Consider the following 17,644-nt stretch of genomic DNA (forward strand, 5'->3'; position numbering starts at 1 on the left):
AGACACCGAGGTGAAGGGCGACCGAATCTCTGCCACTTCATCCTCCTTCTGCTCGTCCTGGGGCTCCATATGGACTTCAACCAACACTGTTTAAAAATAACAGTAATAAAAGAATGCAACTGATTGTAACACAGTACTTTGGCACATGTTTTTGAATAACATTCTGTTAAATCATGTAATTCAAAACTAAGCTCAAACATAATTTCAGAATGATTGCATTTTAAGGTTTGAATGTTGTCAGAATCAGAATCAGAATCAGCTTTATTGGCCAAGTATATATACACATACAAGGAACTGGACTCGGTTTTACCTTGCTCTCTGTGCATGTGTATGTGTGTATACAACTGTCACAAAGTAACCTTTTCTACATATACAAGAAAGAAATATATATTTGTATATACACATCTACATATATGTAGGAAATGTGCAAAAGACTACGGAATATAGAATAATGAAATAAGATAAGCAGTTACATTGTGGAGAATGATATGCATTTGTATTTTAATGTCTGTATCAGTATGTGTCTATGATAAGACAGTGAGGTGACTGCAACTTAGGATGCCTTCTTTTGTGGATTACTATGCGTTTTGTGAAGTTGCTTCTATTTAAAACTTCTATGTATGCTCTTTTTGTGGGTATGCTTATATGTTATTTCAATTAAAAGGATTACTTTTTTGGTGTAAAAAGACATCTTCACATTATGAATTATTTAATGCTACTATTATTTATTTGTTTATGCTGTCACCTCAGTCAGAGTGGCCCAAAGCATTAAACAGATTAACCTGATTTGAAAACTGTACAGAAAGGGGAAATCCAGAGACTGATGAAGATAAAAAGCTGAGTCCACCAGCAACAGAGTAATAATGGTATCATCAAAAGTTGTGTGATGCTAACAAACAAAGCAAAACCATTAAAATATAAACATACCTTCATCAAAAGGCCAGCAGTCAACAGCCATGAGCAGCAGAAAATAAAGAATAGCATTAAGCAGTTTCTCCATTTGCTTGGAGTGTTTGGGTTGCAATTCTAAAAGAAGAGTAAAGTTAAATGAAAAAATGCATATTTAATGATATGCAATATAATGGAAATTTCAAATATTAACCAACATAATGATTTAAGACTAGATATAATTGAAAGTGTCAAGAAATTAGGTCACAATATTTGTAAAAAATTAAAATCTGCCTAATATATAAAGGTGCACAGGGAGGTGGAGATTTGGTCATACATTCAAGTAAAATTTTCAATTGACTCTGAACATGTGACAATTCTACTACTGCAGTATTACTTTTCAAACCTCTTATTGTGTATTTAAATAGAAGATTTTATTTCTATGTGTAATATTTCACATTTACTTGTATTAAATTCCATCCACCACAAATTGGCTCAAGTCTGAGTCTTATCAGTGCTTTTTGTAATGATTCAGTTTATTCTATGTTATCTGCCATTCCACCTAGTTTAGCATCATCTGCAAAATGGTCACCTTGTTATTTACAATTTTATCAGATTATTTATATAAAGTATACTAGAAAGATCAGTGTAACCAGCACTGTCCCCTTGAGGCCACCACTTTCAACATCAACAAATCCCGAAAGGTTCCCCCTAACATAACCCTTTGCCTTCTGTATTTAAGCCAAATTAGCATCCATCTACCCCATTGTCCTTAAACTCCCACTTCTTCTAGTTTGACCATAAGCATTTCATTTGAGTCTCATCAAAAGCCTCCTGAAAATCAAGCTAAGTAATATCATATACTGTACAATTCTGTGATCATATACTTTTCTTGCTTTCTCTTTGATTTCTAGTAATGTGGTAGACAGTAGGACTTCAGGGACTTTCAAAAACTACACTTGATGTTATTTTGGAAGGATTAATTGAATGGGACTGGCGAGATAATGCTAACTGCAAAATGCCGGATATTGCCTCTGCTCCTTAATTACATGACTATTGTCGCAGATGGCTCAGGGGTGACCTGGTCGGGACGCCCAGTAGGACCAGAGGAGTGTTTACACCTCCCCCAGACCATGTGGGGGAGACCACCCTGGTGCCTATAGGGACCATAGGTATACAGCTTTGAAGCTCAACCCTGTAGGGGCCCGTGGTCACTGCCAGGGTGCGCCCCAATGCCTGTGGAGCCCTACACCTCAGCACTTCCACCACACCCGTAAGTGCTGGGAGGAAGAGGAGCAGGGACACCCGGAGTGCTTTCGGGGATGCAGCCTGCATTTCCGCCACACTGGGAGTGCCAGTGGAAGATTGCCGGGAAGCATCTGGAGCACATCCGGGTGTGTATAAAAGGGGCCGCCTCTCTTCATACGATGACTTGAGTTGGGTGGAAGAGGACGAGGTCTCTGGAGGAAACAAAGAGGCAAATTGAAGAGGAAGAAGGCATTGATTTGGTGGCCTGGACATTGGGTTTGTAAGTGGTACTTGTAAAATGAATAATAAACGTGTGTTGGGTGACATGAACGTGTCCACCTGTCTGTGTCCGGGCCGACTACCACACTATCTACCTGATATTTCCAGGGTGTGTCCTATAACTGAGCTTGCCCTTTTAATTAACTTGTTGATGCAGTGGGTCTCTCTTGAAGTGGTGTTACCAGCTCAGCAAACCACAACACAGAAAATTGCACTAGCCATCACAGAAGATACGAAGGATTTCCTTAGGTTTTCTCCTAAAGAAAAAGAGCATCTTCTACCCTTTCTTATATAGATCCTCTATGTTCTGAGACCAATCCAACCTGTCATTAATGTGGACCCCCAAGTACTTATAGGAGGAGCAGATCACCTCTACATCTGCTCCCTGAGTAGTGATCGGACAATAACCAGTTCCTTGGTTTTGCTAATGTTAAGATGCAGACAATTTTATTTGCACCAAGAAAAAACTTCTCCACCAGATTCCAATACTCTGTGTCATTCCCTTTATCAATTCTCTCCACAATTGCAAAATCTTTTGAGAATTTCTGCAAGTGACATGACCATGGCTAGAACTATTATTAACATTAAATTGGAAATATTCAGACCACCTTTATTGCAATATTGCTACTACTGTAAAAGAAAAAGGTAGACAGATTGTATGGACTCTGACTTGATACATGATTTCTGAGTGAGTCCAAAGATGCTGACTGACTTTTTTTCTGAACACCGTGACATTAAATGTACCCTGTTGTTGACGTATGGTGCTATGGACATGTCCAAAATAATGAAACAAGTCCAGCTTTGATCTGACCACCTACCTTTTTACTTCATTCACTATTCTCACTATCACAGTCTTACTGACTGGCCATTATTTGTCTTGGTCCTCATCAGAACAACGAACCATAAAAGTAGCCAAGGCACAAACACTGGCAATTCACCTCACTACATCATTATTAATATTTTACTTGCTAGTGAAACTGCAAAAGCAGTGTTTATGACAATATATGAAATGTATTGTAATGTGTTTTGCTGCTACATAAACAGCTGTGAGAAATGGGAAGCAGGGCTGAGTCCAGGGGACTGCACTTTCTGTGAGGGTACGTTTGTGCTTTTGCACCAGGTTTTGAGGCTTTCTTCCTCTCCATTGTCCACTGATTTGTTCAAGTAATCCAATTTAAATTGCTATATTTTACTAAGTATTCAACCTGGCTTGTACCTGTACATTCATGTATGTAAATTATGTATGCTTTAAATATTTCTGTTGTTGCATTATCTAGGAACATTTTGATTTTAAGACTGTATTCTGTGAAAAGCATTAAACAAAATAAATTTGATGAAACTGCATTTATAAAACAAGAGACTTGGAATGAATAAAAGAAATTGGAAATGTCAACAACAGGAACACTAACTAATAAAAACTACATATTATCTTGATAAGTAAATATGTATCCTCTGAACATAATGTATTTACAGTAATGGCAAGCAAAAATCAAGAAAATGTTCAAATTAACAGACTACTTCATCTTAAAGGCTTATTAATATTTGTGAAGAAATTGGTTTCTCTATGTGTCAAATTCCTTTCAAATTAAAATGTATCTGCTGTCAATTCAAAACCCACACTGGACAGACATTCAAGTGATTCAGCTCATGAGGTTGCTTTTAAACAGACCAAAAGGCAGATCAATCTAATAACACTTGATGTCAGTAGTTCCTAAGTTTAGTCTTTAGTGGTTGCAGGTTTTTACTCCAACCAGTTTCCCAGTTGATGCATTGCTCTTATTTTTTAACTGATCTCATTGTTTAACAAGCTGCCCCTTCTTAGGTGGGCCTCTCTGGCAGTGTCTTAAATTAGTTTGAATCCTACCTGGCAGGTAGAAAATTCTTTGTAAGTTGTGTTAATTATACTTCAAAGACCCATGATATTCTATATGGTGTTCCAAAAGGCTCTATCCTGGGTTTACTGCTCTTTTCGATTTACATGCTTCTGTTAAGTCAGATTGTCTCGGGGCATAATGTGAGCTACCATAGCTATGCTGATGACACACAACTGTATTTATCAATAGCACCTGATGACCCCGACTCTATTGATTCACTGACTCAATGTCTTACTTGTGTTTCTGAATGGATAAGTAGTAATTTTCTCAAACTAAATAAAGAGAAAACAGAAATTTTAGTGATTGGCAATGATGGATATAATGAGGTTATTAGAAATAAACTTGATGCATTTAGATTAAAAGTCAATACGGAGGTAAAGAGTTTAGGGGTAACTATTGACTCTGACCTGAATTTTAAATCATATATTAATCAGATTACTAGGACAGCATTTTTCCACTTAAGAAATATAGCAAAAGTTAGACCCTTAGACATTGCAAGATGCTGAGAAATTAATCCATGCTTTTGTTTTCAGTCGACTAGATTACTGTAACGCACTCCTCTCAGAACTACCCAAAAAAGACATTAATCGATTGAAACTAGTGCAGAATGCAGCTGCTAGAATCTTAACTAGGAAAAGAAAATCCAAGCACTTCACCCCAGTTTTGATGTCACTGCAATGGTTACCTGTGTCATTTAGAATTGACCTTAAAATCCTTCTTATGGTTTACAAAACCTTAAATAATCTTGCTCCATCTTATATTTCAGAATTTCTTACACCTTACACTCCAAATTGTAACCATAGATCTTCAAATGAGTGTCTGCTTAGAATTCCAAGAGCAAAACTTAAAAGAAGTGGTGAGGAGGCTTTCTGCTGTTATACGCCTAAAATCTGGAATAGCTTGCCAACAGGAATTCTCCAGGCTAATACGGTGGAGCACTTTAAAAAACTGCTGAAAACACATTACTTTAACATGGCTTTTTCATAGCTTCATCTTAGTTTAATCCTGAGGCTCTGTATATTCAATTAATTACCATTATTATTCATGATATTCATATTCTAAATCCGTACTAACCCCTACTTTCTCTTCTGTTCTTTTTCCATTTCTTTGGGGTGGCGACCTGCACCACCACCACCTGATCAAAGCACCGTGGTGTTCCAACATTGATGGATTAAAGTCCAGAAGTCCACATGACCGTCATCATCAAGTTCTTCCATGAGAACCCTGAATACCATGAGGACTGACTGAGGTCATTTATGTTTGGTAGAATGCCTAGAGGGGGCTGGGCGGTCTTGTGGCCTGGAACCCCAGCAGATTTTATTTTTTTCTGAAGCTGTCTGGAGTTTTTTTTTTGTTTGTTTTTTCTGTCCTCCCTGGCCATTGGACCTTACTTTTATTCTATGTTAATTAGTGTTCCCTTATTTTAATTCTTATTTTGTCTTTTTTTTTCTCTTCATCATGTAAAACACTTTGAGCTACATTATTTGTATGAAAATGTGCTATATAAATAAATGTTGTTGTTGTTGTTCTTATTCTCTTACTGTAAGAAATTCTTAAATGTTTGTATTTTGCCAGATCTTAAAATGTTTATGTTTGCTTTGAGATTTAATTTTTAATTCACCCTTTTCTGTAGTTTAGCCTACTCAGATTTTACAGAACCACCTAGCATGTCGGCATGCAATGTACTGTTAGGGGCAGGGACGATTACTTGATGACACTTATTTTTTTATTTTTTTTATTTTTTTTTTAAATTGTGCATCATTATGAATTCATAGCTGTTATTTTATGTTACAGTGGCAGAAATAAATACTAGCAGCCTGAGTTCAGAGTTGAGCCATCCTACTAATAACCCGAATTTTTATAAAAATCCATCCTGATAAAAAAGAATCCTAACTCACCTCTTTTAAGTCAGTGGGAAACCGATATTTTATATTATTTGAAATTGGAAAAAAATCATATACAGATTTTTTTCAAAACATGGTAGGATCTAAGCAGTAATATTTTAAAATAAGCTCTTAAAGCACAGAGCAAGCAATTATTTCTGTATTTCTTTTTCTTCTCCATTCATCTCTATTGACTTATCAAACTTATCAATTTAGGTATGTTTACAAGCCTTAAATCTTACTCCATTTGCCTTGCTCTCTCTCTCAGGGGTAGGGGTTGACTTGATCTCAATTCTACTTTTTGTAAAAATGGATTGATTTGTATGGATTGATTGCAATAAAATTAATAAAATTTCAAAAAAAAATCCATCCTGCTGTAATGATGCAAAAAACAGATTTTAATGTTATTTAGATACTATTCAGTGTTTTCTCTACCATTAAAACTAGTGAGTAAGACACTCAGTAATCCATAGGTGCTGACTCCAGGAAGGGTGGGCTTAAAGGAACTGCACTTTCCAACATTAAAGCAAATTAATTTATTAACGTATCAAATGGTTGTGAGTGTTCAAAAGTGGGTCGGCTTAAGTAAACCAGGGATTGTTCCTGCCTTGCAATGGATGCTTGCTGGGATAGGCTCCAGCTACTCTGTGACCCTGCCCTGGATAAAAAGGCCAGGAAGAACGATGGATGGGTTTGCTTAAGTTTTCAAAAGTGCTTGCTTACTTTCTCACAGTTTTCCTGTTCTTATTCCAGCATTCCTTAACGTTGACTGGCTACCAAAATTACTCTCACCTTACATTTTCCGCACAGCACAAAATCAGTGTGAAAGCCTAGAAACAATCTTGTAAGTAGTTATCTTAAGTGAGTTGTAGTACATAACAGCTACAATGACTGATGAGTGGCAACATTTCTGTCCTAATAGCAAGTTGTTGCAAAATGTAAACTGGATGCCTTTTGACAATAATGTGTTTCCCTCTCTCCCCAAAAGCAAATGCTTTATTTTTTTGATACAGAACCCTTTTTTGATCATTGAACTTATAAATACAAACCAAAACACAGTGTACTGACCTCCTCCTGGTTATAACCAGTTAGAAAAGGTACACAATTCAGACGCATTAGAGGGCCATGTTAAATGTTTACAAAGCTAGAACCAGTCAATCCATATGATGCTGAGCGCCGTCACTAGCAGGATGCCATTATAGAAACTCAAGCTGCGCGTAATCCGGAATTAAACACTTAACACACAAACACACCACTGGACACAGAGGAGCGATTTTTTGATATAGAGGCGCGCGCATCAGGATCAAGTGCTCCTCCAAGTCTAACTGAACACATGCTATTTTAAGTGAGGATCGCTGCCATTTATGTAACACAAGCGGTGCTTGCTCTGGACCACTCCACATGTCCATCCACCGGACACCCACAAGCATGTTTCCCAAGGGCTGGTATGCAATGTGGACCACAATGGGATTAAAGCAGCGCACACATCAGACACCAAAGGTGAAGAGACCGAATCTCTGCCACTTCATCCTCCTTCTGCTCGTCCTGGGGCTCCATATGGACTTCAACCAACACTGTTTAAAAATAACAGTAATAAAAGAATGCAACTGATTGTAATACAGTAATTTGCCACATTTTTTTGAATAACATTCTGTTAAATCATGTAATTCAAAACTAAGCTCAAGCATAATCTCAGAATGATTGCATTTTAAGGTTTGAATGTTGTCAGAATCAGAATCAGAATCAGCTTTATTGGCCAAGTATATATACACATACAAGGAATTGGACTCCGGTTTTACCTTGCTCTCTGTGCATGTGTATGTGTGTATACAACTGTCACAAAGTAACCTTTTCTACATATACAAGAAAGAAATATATATTTGTATATACACATCTACATATATGTAGGAAATGTGCAAAAGACTACGGAATATAGAATAATGAAATAAGATAAGCAGTTACATTGTGGAAAATGATTTGCATTTTTATTTTAATGTCTGTATCAGTATGTGTCTATGACAAGCCAGTGAGGTGACTGCAAGTTAGGATGCCTTCTTTTGTGGATTATTATGTGTTTTGTGAAGTTGCTTCTATTTAAAACTTCTATGTATGCTCTTTTTGTGGGTATGCTTATATGTTATTTTAATTAAAAGTATTACTTTTTTGGTTTAAAAGGACATCTTCACATTATTAATTATTTAATGCTACTATTATTTATTTGTTTATGCTGTCAGAGCAGCCCAAAACATTAAACAGATTCACCTGATTTGAAAACTTGACAGAAAAGGGAAATCCAGAGAATGATGATGATAAAAAGTTGAGTCCACCAGCAACAGAGTAATAATAGCATCATCAAAAGTTGTGTGATGCTAACAAACAAAGCAAAACCATTAAAATATAAACATACCTTCATCAAAAGGCCAGCAGTCAACAGCCATGAGCAGCAGAAAATAAAGAATAGCATTAAGCAGTTTCTTCATTTGCTTGGAGTGTTTGGGTTGCAATTCTAAAAGAAAAGCAAAGTTAAATGAAAAAATGCATATTTAATGACATGCAATATAATGGAAATTTCAAATATTGACCAACATAATGATTTAAGACTAGATATAATTGAAAGTGTCAAGAAATTAGGTCACAATATTTGAAAAAAATTTTAATCTGTATAATATATAAAGGAGCACAGGGAGGTGGAGATTTGGTCATACATTCAAGTAAAATTTTCAACTGATTCTGAACATGTGACAATTCTACTACTGCAGTATTACTTTTCAAACCTCTTATTGTGTATTTAAATAGAAGATTTTATTTCTGATGTGTAATATTTCACATTTACTTGTATTAAATTCCATCCACCACAAATTGGCTCAAGTCTGAGTCTTATCAGTGCTTTTTGTAATGATTCAGTTTATTCTATGTTATCTGCCATTCCACCTAGTTTAACATCATCTGCAAAATGGTCACCTTGTTATTTACAATTTTATCAGATTATTTATATAAAGTATACTAGAAACAGCAGTGTAAGTAGCACTGACTCCTTGAGGCCACCACTTTCAACATCAACAAATCCTGAAAGGTTCCCCCTAACATAACCCTTTGCCTTCTGTATTTAAGCCAAATTAGCATCTATCTACCCCATTGTCCTTAAACTCCCACTTCTTCTAGTTTGACCTTAAGCAGTTCATTTGAGTCTCATCAAAAGCCTCCTGAAAATCAGGGTAAGTAATGTTATATACTATACAACTCTGTGACTCATATACTTTTCTTGCTTTCTCTTTGAATGCTATCATATTAGTGAAAACACTATCTTCCCTGTCTAGACCAACGTTTCGCTAATCACTAACACACCTGTTCATCCCATATGATGCTCATTTTTTTTCTTCCTGATTGCTTCTATTAATTGAGTCATGTTACGGTTGTTGGCCTTTAGTTATCTGGATTGCCTGTATCATCCTTTTATATGATGGAACAACGTTTTCTACCTCCCAATCTACAGGAATTCTCCCAATGTCCAGTGATCTTTGATAATTTTGTGTCAGGGTTCTACTGACTCCTTAGGTATTCTAGCCTAAATATTATCTAGACATGATGATTTGTGTGATTTCAGACTTTTAAATTAAAGCAGAACTTCACTCTGTGCAATCTCCAAATCGCTTAGTGTTCTGACGCAAGCAAGTTGTTGGTGCACATCCACAATAACAGTAATTAAACTTTGTTTAAAATACCAAAGTCGGGACTCTAATTTTGTTAACTCTGAACCATTAAAAGTTAAGATGAATGCCACATGAATTTCATAGCTCTATAAATATTGGATTTGATAACATTTAGTGTATAGGGAAAGTATGCATGTTAAACGTTTTACATCCAAGTCCCAAAAAAAATCAAACTGCTGTGACTTTCTACACATTTACCACATGCGCAAAGTATATGATGTGAATTTACCAAAACTATATGCAACATATAATTCTACTGAATATTATTTATTTTTAGTTTATTTTAGTCTGCATTCATTTAATTTTTATTCATATTTTTATCTAACTAAAAATATAAAATATTTGGACTTAGTTTTTTTGAGCAACACTGTTTCATTTCATTTATTTTCTTTTGTTAAAAATTACAGGAGATGTAACAGGAGGACACATGACCCATCACACTGCTTAGGGCTAGAAAATTAAGAAAGACAAATATCTGTCACAAAGAAATACACATCATGGTAATTAATTATATACAAGCACAACGTGTAATTGATGCTTCCTAATAATCTGACTTTTTCTTCTTTCGACTACTCCCATTCGACTGCTCTAAACATATCCAAATCATATTATGTGATATCATCTACTGTTAAATTCTGCTACGTACTTCTAAAATGTTTATTTTTATACTGTATTGAGGATTTGTTCTGTTCTGTGTATTGTATTGTATTGACCCTCTTCTTTTTGACACCCACTGCACGCCCAACCCACCTGGAAAGGGGTCTCTCTTTGAACTGCCTTTCCCGAGGTTTCTTCCATTTTTTCCTACTGGGGTTTTTTGGGAGTTTTCCTTGTCTTCTTAGAAAGTCAAGGCTGGGGGGCTGTCAAGAGGCAGGGCCTGTTAAAGCCCATTGCAGCACTCCTTGTGTGATTTTGGGCTATACAAAAATAAATTGTATTGTATTAGGGGTTGCCACAGCAGATCATCTTTTTCCATATCTTTCTGTCCTCTGCATCTTGCTCTGTCACACCCATCACCTGAATTTCTTCTCTCACTACATCCATAAACCTTCTCTTAGGCCTTCCTTTTTCCTCTTCCCTGGAAGCTCTATTCTTAGCATTCTTTTCCCAATATACTCAGCATCTCTCCACTGCACATGTCCAAACCAACGAAACTCAATAGGCTACAGAGACCAAGGGCCTCATGTATGAACTGTGCATACGCATAAAACATTGCGTACACTAATTTCCAACCTCACTTTGAGATGTATAAAAATGAAACAGCATAAATCCATGCATTTTCAAGGCAGCCCCCTACCTTGCGTACACAACTTTCAGATTGATTTTGCAAACTGGTGGCAACCAGTGTCAAAGCAGTGCTACTGTTTCTGTGTCATTAACCTTTCTTTTGCATATTTGCATGATTACAAATTGAATTCAAATTGAATTCATTTGATTGTAATCATTCTGTAACAGGAATGGCCAATTTGTTCCAACTGCAGCAGCGCTACCACTACCGCTGCTTTGAGCATTGTTGGCCAATTTGTTCCAACTGCCATAGCTGCTTTAGCGTTGTTAGAAAACATCACAAATGGAAGAATCAGAAGAGAGCGCATATTTAGAGATGATGATGACTGGCTTCTAAGTTGATTTCGATTTCCAAGAAGTATCCTCTTGGAGCTGTGTGCTTTACAAAGGCAGATTTGGAGGAATTGTGCTCTACCTGCTCCTTTGCAAGTTCTGTCCACCCTCAGATTTTTAGTCTAAGGAGCTTTTCAATATGAACTTGCTGACCAATCAGGTATTTCACAAACATCATCAGTCACGCCATGACAGCTGATTAGGATGATATTATTCACTTGTCATCCAGATAGATAAGATTTCCTTACACTGTGTTTGTAACTGGGAAACATCAAATTGCAATTTGCTGCAACATCAGTTTTTCCAAATGTAATCTGAGAAGTCAGCTGCAAGCACAGTGCTATTGCAATGGCGATGGACAAGTTACATCGGCCAGGGATAAATCACCAAAATAATAAGCTGGCATTTCATCATCTATAGCAGGACAGCCTATAAAAACAGCAACTCACACAGTCACAAGTGTTTTTTCCAACTAGTGTGGCAAAAGGCAAGCAGTGCTTCTAAAATTAGAGAGTCACCTCAAATTGCCATATAAAGAGCAGAGAATCAATCCATTGTGGCGCTTTCTGCTGATGCTACCCTATAAAGGCACGTTCAGAAAATAAATCTGGTAATGTAAATAAAATTAATTTCCACTGTATTAATGTGCTGCTCTATAGCGCACAGAACATGTGTCACATTGTGCAAGCATGTAGCATCCTGCTTGCCCGTACCTGACGAGATGTGGTATGATGAACCTGACCCAGACCCACCAAATGATCAGCCAAATCAGACAGTGTTATAGCTTCATTTGAATGTAATTAGCAGAATGTAAAAACAGGTAATCAGTCCCAGCATTCATTTTTCAACCAGTTCATTTAATTTGTGGTCATATCTCATAGTACATCCCTTATATTCCTTAGTTCATTGGCCACATCTCTTACAGCATCCGCTATTGCATTATGTGACACCAGAACAGCGACCGTCCACTCACAGCCGGGTGGTCGCCCAGTGGTTTCATAGGCAAAGGTGTGTGTGCAGCCAGCGTCTGAAGATGTGCTGGGTACAGCAGCACCATCACCACATGGAGAAGGTACAGGGGTCAGCTTTTGTCATATTGTCTGAAACACTATAAACAGAAAGTAGGCTGCAACTCTCTTTTCATGTCGACATTGATATCTGACCACTTCTTTTTATTTTGTGCACTGTGCGACTTTCTGAACTTGAACTTTCGAGTCCACTACGCTGTATTACTCAATCAAATTCCTTTATTTGCTTGTACCACTGATTAAGCCAACAATTAGTACATATTTCCTTGCCTCCACTTCGCATTCCCTAAAATTCTTCTTTTTTCCATGTACTTTTGTATTTTGTTTTACAAACGGAACAGAAGTAGCTATTTATATTGATTTGCATATTCAAATATGCAAAATTCTGAGAGGAGTCGTAGTGGGGCTGCAGGCTCATGCATGTGCATTAAATTTCACGTTCATTGAGATTTATAAAGGGGGAGTGCATGGAACTTGACATACACACAGTTTTATGCATCTGGATTTTTTCTCCATATGCTCATTTCCAGTTTTTCCATACACCATGTTTTTGTGTGAATTCCATGCACAGTGTTATTCATGAGGCCCCAGGTGTTGGATCTAAATTGTACCACCATGTAGCCTGCAATCTTTCAATTAGAGAAGGTTTATATTTTCCATCCAACAATTGAGGTTGCCAAATTGTTTTTTTTTTCAATTGATAATATACTTGGATACATCATTTTGGCAGTTACTTTTCAATACATTTCCATGAACCTATGGATCCTGGCTCACATTTTATACTTGAGCTTTCCAGCCTGTAAATTTTGAACAAAATCAGAAACTTATTACTGTTGAAGCCTGTAACAATGTCCAACTAAAAAGAAGTAAAAAAACAGTGGAATATGTTGAAATAAAGCTATGCATAAATCCATTAAGCCTGCAAGTACCGTATATGCTCCAATAGTGGACCCCGGCATTTATTTGCAAAACAAGCCTTGGTTTCTGGCGCTTAATAGAGACCAGCTGCTATTAGAGACCGGCCATTACTTAAAAAAAACCTTCAGAACGCAATATTTTTTTTGCGTGTGTCAGTACACGTAGGTACACAAAAATATTGGCTAATATTACAAACAGCTACTTTATTTGAATTTCACATGTTGCATAAGACTGTTAAAGATAAATGGCAATGTCTTTCTGTATCTTTCGCTGTTATTCGTTGTCCGAATCCGCAATGACGGCTTTGTTGTTGTCCAGTTCACTATTGTCTTCCTCTTCTTCCAGGTTTGTCCATATTTTGGTCAACCCAGCATGAAAATGAAGCAGTTTAGAAACCGGTATATCCGTATTTCTTATATATGCAACGTGCTGACATGCACATGTATTACACACGCAAAGATACAGACGCTTAGAATGTACGCGTAGGCAAATATCAAAGATCCGGCTACTGTTAAGAGACCGGCAACTATTTGGCCGCGTCCCTTCTGAAGCCCGGCACTTATTAGAGACCGGCGACAATAAGAGTGTCGTCGTTTATTGGAGCATATACGGTATTTACTTCATTTGAATTACAATACTTAAAGATCAACATCATAAAAATGGATTTCTATTATTTGTTTGACTAAAATGTTAGTAGTAATAAGAACAGAGATACAATACACTTTCTGAACTAGAGTCGAACTGATAAGATGTACAAGAAATGTTAAAGCTTCCAGTACCACAAAAATATAATATACAGGTGAATACAATTATATTTTTCAGATTAAATGCTGCAAACACTGAATAATGAAATAAAAAATACACACAGGGTTGACTTAAGAGGGTGGGGGCCTCTGGGCTTGAGCCAATGTTAGGCTCCACCTAGGTGTTCTGAAGGAATCATGGAAAAAACTAGCGTGCAGTGTTAACGCTTAGGATTCAGATAATCTGTAGAGAATCTCTCTATCAGTGCCTCAAAGAAAAATGTTATTTTCACAAAGGATTTCACACTACTGTGCAATTTGACAGGTAACAAAATGCAGACACCTGTGAAGTAAACTGATCTGACAATAAGGATTTTCAAATAAGGGTTTTCTTGACCAGTGCATTCCAAGGCTTTTGAATTTTATGTAATAAGTGAAAAGAAAGCCAGCAGCTTGTTGTAACTGAACAGGGCCATAAATTTGGGGGACTGTTCACAGCGTAGTGTGTGTACCCCACTCCAAAGCAACAGAGTTGGGGGTGTTTCCTCTCGAAGACAGAGAAATTTCCCTCAATACATGAGGAGAGTGTGTGTGTGGAAAGATTTATCAGTCTTTAGGGGGAGTCTGGGTTATTACTGGCTCATTTCAAGCACTGCTCTCCTAAGAAGTTTCAATTCCAGTTTTTCTGGGCTAGGTTAGCTAATTCCACAATTCCCCCAACTCTGAGGCCATGTTAACTGACATCAGAGTTCATGTGCACCCTGAAATTGGGTTTTAATGTGTGCTGCTGGATGAGTTTCTGTGCACATCTTTTGATCTCAGTCACAGTTACATCTAAAGCCAATATCACATTGTGTGGCATGTCAAATTTGCCAGTTGCAGTATTTGATCTAGTCACCAGACCATGTCAATTTAAAAAACTGAAAATTGCTGTCCATGTCATATTTAGTGATCACATGTCAACTTTCCAGCACAGCCATGCTCGTATCTTCTTCTTCATCTCTATTATTTTCAGAGAGCCAGCTTGTAGTAACAGTTTACACCTTTTAAACAATTCGACTGAGGGGGTTGTTCTCAAGATATCACAGACCCCAAAGTGAATCCACGAAAACCACATGTGGGCTAAGCACAGATATTTTATTAAATGGACAGCAAAATATAAGGAGGGAAGAAGAAAAGAGAAAATACTAAGCCATAAAACAATACAATAAATCTAGTGGCTCACTCGACCCTTTCAGAGTAGTTCTCTTTATTTTCCTACTAGCCATGTGCGACCAACTACGTTGCACGTGTTAAAGTTGTCTGTGAAGGGCTCCCTGTTTAAACGCGGCTGCCAGTCATGAATTGGGCCCTTCGTCGCACAGCATTATGATTTTTTATAATAGAAACAAAATTACAAAAGAAAACCCTTGGACATTGATTCGATAGGAACAGCCTACTCGGAATCACTGTCCGAATAGTAATTATGTGGTGGTGTAGGAGTATTTGTGCTTCTGTCCATTCAGAGTCCGTCTCGTTTTCATGACGCTATCGTTTCCTCTCACAATGTCTTCTCCAGTCTCGCAGGTTGCTTTGTGGCAATCCAAAGAGTAAGGCAATATACATGGAGCAATGGTTATAAAAGTGGGACACATAGGTATCCAGGCTCTTTAAAGCATAAATAGGGATCACTTCACTGACATGTGAGCAAGCCACGGTACAACTGTGAGACGCGCAGCACTTGCCGGCTACAACGTAACAATAATAATTATTTCCGGAACGTGCTGTTACATTGTCATTCATTTTACCCACTGTCTTTCTTTCATTCATATGTTACGTAGGCACATACCGCTTATCTTTGGCAATCTCATTCTCTAACCAGGCCTCAGGAGCTAACCAGCGTAACACTGTCCACCAGCCCTTTCATTATTCCGGCACATTGTTGACATCCGTGAGTAACAACAACGTACTAAACTAAAGGTGGTCTACGCATACATGGAATTCACGGACAAACAAAGCTCAAGATCTAAATGAAGATTATATTTAAAGATTTGTTCATTTAAAGCACAACAATTTGTTTAGTTTGAATGTCTGTGTTTTGAGGTGTGACTGGAGTACTACAGTCTTCAGTAGTATAAGCCTGGAGGAGATTCTTAATGCAATGCCTATGTTTTAGCTGTCTCTCTACTGCCATCTAGTGCTTCTTCTTCTAATTCATTCGCGGACAAACAAAGATCAAGATCCAAATCACGATTATATATAGAGATTAGTCTTGATACCTGTCTCACTTACTCTAAAACCATACAGTAAAGCACACCCTCTTCTAATCTCCAGCTCTAAGCCATGTTTTCATCCAGCCAGTTTGAAGCATTGTCAATCTCTCCTGTCTACTGCAAGTGTAATGACATTATGGCCAGTTTTAAGACCCAGTCCACAACAATTCCAGTAATTACTTCCACCTCCAGGCCAGGAGTTTGCATTCAATTAGCCCAAGGAAACCAGACTATGACAGTAAAACTACCATTAAGTCTGAACACTTGATTCTTGTACTGTACTGAAAACAATACTGTACAACTTACATTTCCCTTCATCTCTGTACTTTATTATTCATTTTCAGTTTTTCAGTGCAGTTATTTTGCTGGGCAAATGAACGCCCTGTTGTGCTAATATGATTTGACTTTCTGCAGCACATTGACATAATAACTCTACAAAAACAGAAGGGGCTGTAGTTGATGTTTATAACAAAAAATTTAATTGATTCCCCCAACGTGCTCATTCAGTTACTGTGTCGCACTAGTCCTACTGTAATTACAGATCAAAGATCAAAACATCAAAGATCAAAACATAAGCAGTTACCTGCATTGTAATTCTAGTCAGCAAAACTTATGTATTCCACCAGAGTTTTTTGCCTTTTGTACGAACAGCACATTTTAATTCGAAATTAAAAGACTTCTTAAAACTAATTCTTTATCGCAGCGCAGCAGTAGGCAAGTCTTGGTAAGATAAACCACTACTGTATTTTCTTTTGAATCAAAAGAACGACTGTGTTGTGGCCGCTGCACGATCGTGTGGTTTGCACCCCCATGTGTCTCAGTGCGCCGGTCATTGCCTTACCTGCTTGTGTTTCCAGGTTTTCTAGCAGAACGTCCAGGCGTTCAAAGAAAGGAGCCCGCAGAACTTCACTTTTTACGAGCGCAGCGTGTTGTGTTTAGCGGCAGACTGAAACTCAACAGAACTCGTCGGTGTAATGAAGTGAAAGTGAAACATTTAGTGACAGTTTCTGACAGCTCCATGCATGACAATTAGCGCTCAATCCACGTTGCATTTCGACTGCCACTGTGGCGCGTAGGATCAGCCACTAAATACAATGAAGTTGATCTGAAATGCATAACTAAGCGAAATAAATGCCACTTTAACACCTGCTATGTTTTATTTCATTTTTACGGTGATTAATATAATGCTGTTTTTTTAACG

The 17,644-nt window shown here is 37.4% G+C and overlaps 1 long non-coding RNA gene across 1 annotated transcript; it reads right to left on the minus strand.

Moving 5' to 3' along the window:
- Positions 1 to 7,109: 7,109 nt before the first annotated feature.
- LOC120524795 lies at positions 7,110 to 17,445 on the minus strand. Its single transcript, XR_005632853.1, has 3 exons — positions 17,285 to 17,445; positions 8,580 to 8,678; positions 7,110 to 7,746 (listed from the first exon to the last, which is right to left on the minus strand). It is a non-coding gene; the product is annotated as an uncharacterized LOC120524795 (long non-coding RNA).
- Positions 17,446 to 17,644: the final 199 nt, after the last annotated feature.

The sequence above is a fragment of the Polypterus senegalus genome, chromosome 1 (assembly GCF_016835505.1).
Source record: "Polypterus senegalus isolate Bchr_013 chromosome 1, ASM1683550v1, whole genome shotgun sequence".
In the NCBI taxonomy this organism is placed as follows: domain Eukaryota; kingdom Metazoa; phylum Chordata; class Cladistia; order Polypteriformes; family Polypteridae; genus Polypterus; species Polypterus senegalus.